The 6,249-nt window shown below is 41.6% G+C and overlaps 1 pseudogene; it reads right to left on the bottom strand.

Annotated features, from left to right (window-relative positions):
- Window positions 1–483: 483 nt before the first annotated feature.
- Window positions 484–653, bottom strand: LOC126279312 (U2 spliceosomal RNA; annotated as a pseudogene).
- Window positions 654–6,249: the final 5,596 nt, after the last annotated feature.

The raw sequence follows: 6,249 nt of genomic DNA, 5'->3' as shown, positions 1-6,249 counted from the left end.
CTTCAGCTGTTTGACAATTGTTACCACCCATTTTGGTGTCGGAGGAAGTGACTACGTAGCTTTTGAGAGGGCCCTAGAGAGGTAACAGAACTGTCTCTAACGCTTACCTGACGAGTGTAATCCGACTGTAGGAAAAAAAAACGCTCACTCTGTAAAGGGACTCTCACGATCAGTTCAATTATTTATTCAACAATTTGATATTAATGACGTGCCGCCGGGTAGTTGGAAGCGATGCTGATAGTGCCATGGATATGATTCGCAAGTTGAAGTGTTAATAAGGGCTTCTTTCCTTGCGGTGAGATCTTTTAACGAAATTTCAATATCTCACCTAGACAGGAAGAGATGGCCATCTTAATAAAATCAGCTACATAGCCGAATTTATAAAGTGATATGCAGTATTAACCCGGTATTTACGACTATTCTTTCCTGCTGTTTGGTTGCTCTAAGATTCTTTGTAAGTGACGAGGCATTTAGCTATCTTAAGGGAATTTGAAAGCAGGGAGGCATCCTATGACGGAGGTAGTGCATGTTCTTAGCACTCCATCATGAGCCAAGAAAAAGTTTAATATTCTAGTCCTGTGATGCAGGACATAGCAGATATTACGCTGTTAAGAATAGATTTACTTACCTGATGAGGAATACTGAGGAGAAATATACCTTACGCCATACTGTTGTACAGCATTTTCACAACAAGTAACTATACCTCAGCAATGTATGCTAAAGTATATACTTTAGCAATGTATACGTTTATTTGTCCTGTCTTCGAAAACAATTTGTATAAAAGGAAGGAATCCACAATTCGTATGAGAAATTTGAGGTGTGTATGTACAACAACATTCCGATTTCGGATTGGGTAAAATAGATTTTTTAAACTGGGAAGAGTCTAAATAGGGGGGCTGAAACTGCAGTTGGAAATATATGCCGAAGCCGCACTCAAGCCGCACCAGCTTGTCTTGCAGTGTGCCACAGGCAGTGTAGTAATGGTCAAGAGCGGCGGCGACCAGAAGTTGCAGCTTAGTCTCTGCTGAGCGGTCAGGTACAAAGGAAGGGTCCAGCTAGTCTAATTTTCAGGTTTACTATACACACGATAGATGGCGCTGGATTACACTGGAGGTAACCGTTCAGTTTACTCCTCTTGAGATGTCATGTTGAAGTAAGATAATGAACACTACACAAGTAAAAAATATCATACGATGTATTTTCCATGTTTCTGTTGGTTAGTGTATTTCATTCCACAATGTCGTTTCTGCAGGACTCCCATGTGTAGGGGCAGGGATTTATAGTCGTGCTGGTCAGCCAGACCTTCGAATCCATCCTATTCCAATGCATCCAACAACACTTGACCCACCACCTCCTTCTTCGAATTTATCAGTGTGGTTTCTGTTCCAGTTTCTCCTCTGATGTCCTGCACCTCACCCTTCTTCAATCCCTGCAACTCAACTCCCATAAAGCTGATACTTTTGTGTCCCTCGGCATAGATGAAGCCTATAAATCTGTATGGCGTTCCAGTCTCCTTTTTAAACTCCAAACATATGCACTTCCAGTTAACTATGTCCGCCTTATTGCATCTTTCCTGTCCAATTGTCTGTCCTTTGTTACTATTGACTATACAAATCCCTGTACCATTACATGGCTGCACCCTGTCTTCTCGCCTTTATCTCCTCTACACTGCTGACATGCCCACACTAACCTCACCAGTCCACCTCCTGTAGTATGGTGATGACATCACTTTCCTCGCTCTCTGCTCTACACTTCAGAAAATCCAACGATCCTTCCAAATCTGCCTCAATCAGTTTACTTCTAAGCATAAGTAATGGTACCTCAGGATCAACACCTCCAAAACCCAAGCAATAATTATAGGATGAAGCATCTGTGCCTTCTGCCTGCATGACTTCTACCTTACCATTTACGACCATTCTCTCCAGGTAACTAACACACTAAAGTATATTGGACTAACCCTTGACTGACAACTAATGTGGTGACCTCACCTACTAACCATCCAATAGAATCTCACAGTAGACTAAAACTACTAACAGGCCGAGTCTGGAGATTACATTCCTCCAATATTCTCCACACCTACAAAATCTAGATCTCAGCCATCTTCTAATATGCCAATGTTGCATGGGTATTTGCTCCATTAAAGTCCTGAAAGTCCCTCCAGATCGTCAAACACCATGCACTCCATCTCGCTTCTGCATTCGTTTACTTTCTCCCACATGGATCCTCTACCATCTTATCAAATTACCACCCCTCCTCACTCCACATCTCCTATACTATAAATAAACTAGGTTCTGATAACCCCATTGTCTCACCTCTGACCACCAACTCTTGTACGCTGCTGTCTCTTCACAAATACATCCCTTCATCCTTAAACCAACACACTCCATATCATATCCCAAAGCAACTTCCACCAACTTCCTCTCCAGACAATGAGATCCAAGAAAATATTTATCCCTCCTACCAGCTTTAACCCTTCCCCACCTACGCCACTCCACATCAGAGCTCCACACACCATTTCTCCTCCTCACCCTTTGTCCTATACACTGTCTGTATTCCCACTATCTGCTTTACCTCTTATGTATCATGTTCATAGTTTCACCACCTGACAAGCCGCAAACTATTTATCCACGCCTCTAAGGAACTTATTCTCTCCTCCCACAATACTTTTCACACAGTGCAGGTCCTTCTGATGTTAAGAGAAAGTGCAGTGCTCCAGTGCTTGTTTCATACAATATCACCTCATTGCAGTTCTTATTTTAATTGTACATAGTTTTAATTCTTTTAGCACTGAGTCATTAACTGTTTTAATTTTAAATGTAAACAGTCCTCATTGGCCGAGCGGTTCTAGGCGCTTCAGTCTGGAACCGCGCGACCGCTACGGTCGCAGGTTCGAATCCTGCCTCGGGCATGGATGTACGTGATGTCCTTAGGTCAGTTAGGTTTATGTAGTTCTAAGTTTTAGGGGATGATGACCTCAGATGTTAAGTCCCATAGTGCTCAGAGCCATTTTTAAACAGTCCTCATGTTTTTATTTTGCCATAATCTTTATTATCTCTTTATGAATGCTCTTGGCTGAAGAGTGGAGTATTGTACTGCTGACACCCCACCCCCTACTATATGGATTGTGGGCGATGAAATAATAATAAAAATCCTTATGTCCCTCCAAGAAGCAATTCACTTGTAGGTCTGCAGGAGGCTACTCCCCTGCACCTTGGTGATTGTTGTTACCCATCCTTCCCACGTAGGGCTACTGGCTAGACTGGCAGGAGCAATTCTCTAACGCTAAACTAATAGCAAAACATCCTTTCTACATCAAGCAATTACTAAAGAGACTGGATAGAGTTACTCTCTAGTACTCAGTCAAAGGCAACTACCCCTCCCCAAATCCTAGGCTTCAGAGCCAAAGGAAAACTCGAGTTCTTCCACCAATGTTTGAATTTTCCGCAAATAGGAGAATGGGAATAAGACTGTGGTACTATTCTGGGTCGGTCATCGTGGACCCTTTGATGGGATGGGGATTTTCCAGAGGGGGACTAACTAATTGGACAGTTTAATAAATTAGTTAATTAATTTGGTATGAGAAGTGTATTAGTATCGATGAGAGCGATGGGGGTGCGAATTTTCCAGAGGGGCAGGCAAGGGGGAAGAGGAGGGATGGAAGGTTTCTCAGAAGGATGCAGTATTCATAGGGGGGTCGTAAATCAACCGTCAGGAATCGTAAACCACTTTACAGAACAATAGGTGGAGGCCGTAATTCAATCAGCTATCACAATTTAATTAATCAGCATATCAATTTGATATCAAAAGTGTCATCGTACAGTCTTTGCTCCACTACTTCCGGCATCTGGCGTGACGATACGGAGTGCCAATGGGTTCTACATCTGCATCTATACTCTTCAAACCACCGTGGAGTGCATGACTCAGGATACGTCCCATTGTACCAGTTATTAGGGTTTCTTCCTATTCCATTCATGTATTCATATATGGAGCCCAGGAAAAATGATTGTTTGAATGCCTCTGTGTGTCCCGTGTTAGTCCTGTTTGGTATGGGTCTCATGCACTTGAGTAATATTCTAGAACGAGTCGTAATAATGGTTTGTACGCAATGTCCCTTATAGATTAATTGGATTTCCCCAGAATTCTACCACTAAACCAAAGTCTATCACCTGCTTTACCCACGACTGAGTGTATGTGATTATTCCATTTCAGATTAGTACAACGTGTTACACTCAGATGTGTGTATGAGTTGGCCGATTCCAACAGCGACTCATTCATATTAGTTACAGGATAGTGAGTTTTTCATTTTGTGAAGTACATAATTTTACATTTTTGAACACATAATGCTGTTTGCCAATCTGCACCACTTTGAAATGTTATTAGTATCTGACTGAATATTATGCATTTTGTTTCAGACAGTACTTCATAACAGATAACTGCATCATCTGCAAAAAAGTCTGATGTTACTATCAAAAATGTCTGCAAGGTTCTTGATATACAGGTCCCTGGGTCACACTCGAAGTTACTTCTACATCTGATGATGATTCTCCACGCAGCGTCCTCCCTACCAAAATGTCCAGTCACAAATTTAAGTCTATACACCATATGATGGAACTTTTGACAACAATCGTACGTGTGCTACTGAGTCAAATGCTTTTTGGAAATCGAGAAATACTGCATCTACCTGTCTGCCTTGATCCAAAGCTTTCAGTATGTCGCATGAGAAAAGTGAGAGTTGAGTTCTACGTGATCGATGTTTTCGAAATTCATGCTGGTTGGCATGGAGGAGTTCATTCTATTCGAGATACCTCATTACGAGTGAGCTCAGAATTAGAATATGTTCCAAGATTCGACAACAAATCGATGTCAAGGATATTGGACGACAGTTTTGTGGATCACTTCTACTTCCCTTTCTGTAGATGGGTGTGATCTGCGGTTTTTCTTTTTCAAGAATTGGGCACAATTTTTTGTTTGAACGATCTACGATTGATTATGGTTAGAAGAGAGGCTAACTCAGCCGCAAATTTAGTATAGTGCCCATACTGCGCTGGAACTTTGTTCAATTTTAATGATTTCAGCAGTTCATCAACCCCACTAGCACTAATGCTTATTTCGCTCATCTTTTCAGTGATGCCAAGATTAAATTCGAGCAATTCTCTACGGTTTTCTTTGTAAAGGAACAAATGGAAACGGAGTTACCCTCAATTTGTTCCTTTCGTATTCGCTATGGACTGGACAGTAACTTTTGTGTCACTAATAGCCTTTACATACATCCAGAATTTCTTTGGGTTTCGTGAAAGATCATTTGGCAGTATTCTGCTACGGTAGTCATTGATGGCTTCACGCATTGCTCTCTTGACAGCCAAATGCGATTCTTTCAGCATATCTGTCTCTATAAACCTATGCATCGTTTTCCAGGTCTTATGCAGTAATCTCTGTTTCTTGAGAAGTTTCTTTACAGTGACTGTTTACCACGGAGGGTCACTCCGATTATCAACTGTTCTATTGGGTACATATCTATCCAGTACAATTAACTCCACTACATGCCCCTTACCTGTGCTAAAAGTTTTAAGTTCGTCACTGAGATATAACACTACTGATCTTTTATCTAGTTTACTGAACACATATATCTTTTGATTGTTTTAGTTGTCCTTTGCACTTGGATAACCATTTGGAAAATTTGGAAATTTGTGGTAAGTTCCTATGGGACCAAACTGCTGAGGTTACCGTTCCCTAGGCTTACACACTACTTAATCTACCTTAAACTAAATTACCCTAAGGACAACACACACATACGCATGCCCGAGGGAGGACTCGAACCTCCGACGGGGATAGCCGCGCGAACCGTGACTAGACGCCTTGGACCGCACGGCTAGGATAACCATTATTGCCACAACCGCGTCATGGTCACTGATACTGGTTTCGATGTGGCCATCCTCAAAGGGCTAAGGTCTATATATTGCCATTATATTCAATGTATTTCCGTATCTCTTCTAGGCAGTTCGGATAAGGCATTTAGTAAAGTTTCACACGATGTCTTATCAAGCCCACAACTAACAAAACAGTAATTATCCCAGTGGATTGTTGGATGATTAAAGTATCCCCTGATGATTACAGACTGATTGGAAAAGATACATACAAGTTTTCTCTGTAGTATTCGGTTACATCAGGAGATGAGTCTGGTAGGCAATAGAAGGATCCAATTGTCATTTTATGTCAACCCTTCAGACTGAGTCTAGCCCAAACAATCTA

This window comes from Schistocerca gregaria, chromosome 6, assembly GCF_023897955.1.
Source record: "Schistocerca gregaria isolate iqSchGreg1 chromosome 6, iqSchGreg1.2, whole genome shotgun sequence".
In the NCBI taxonomy this organism is placed as follows: domain Eukaryota; kingdom Metazoa; phylum Arthropoda; class Insecta; order Orthoptera; family Acrididae; genus Schistocerca; species Schistocerca gregaria.
The sequence above is the reverse complement of the archived record's forward strand: the minus strand, read 5'-3'. Positions and strand labels throughout refer to the sequence as shown.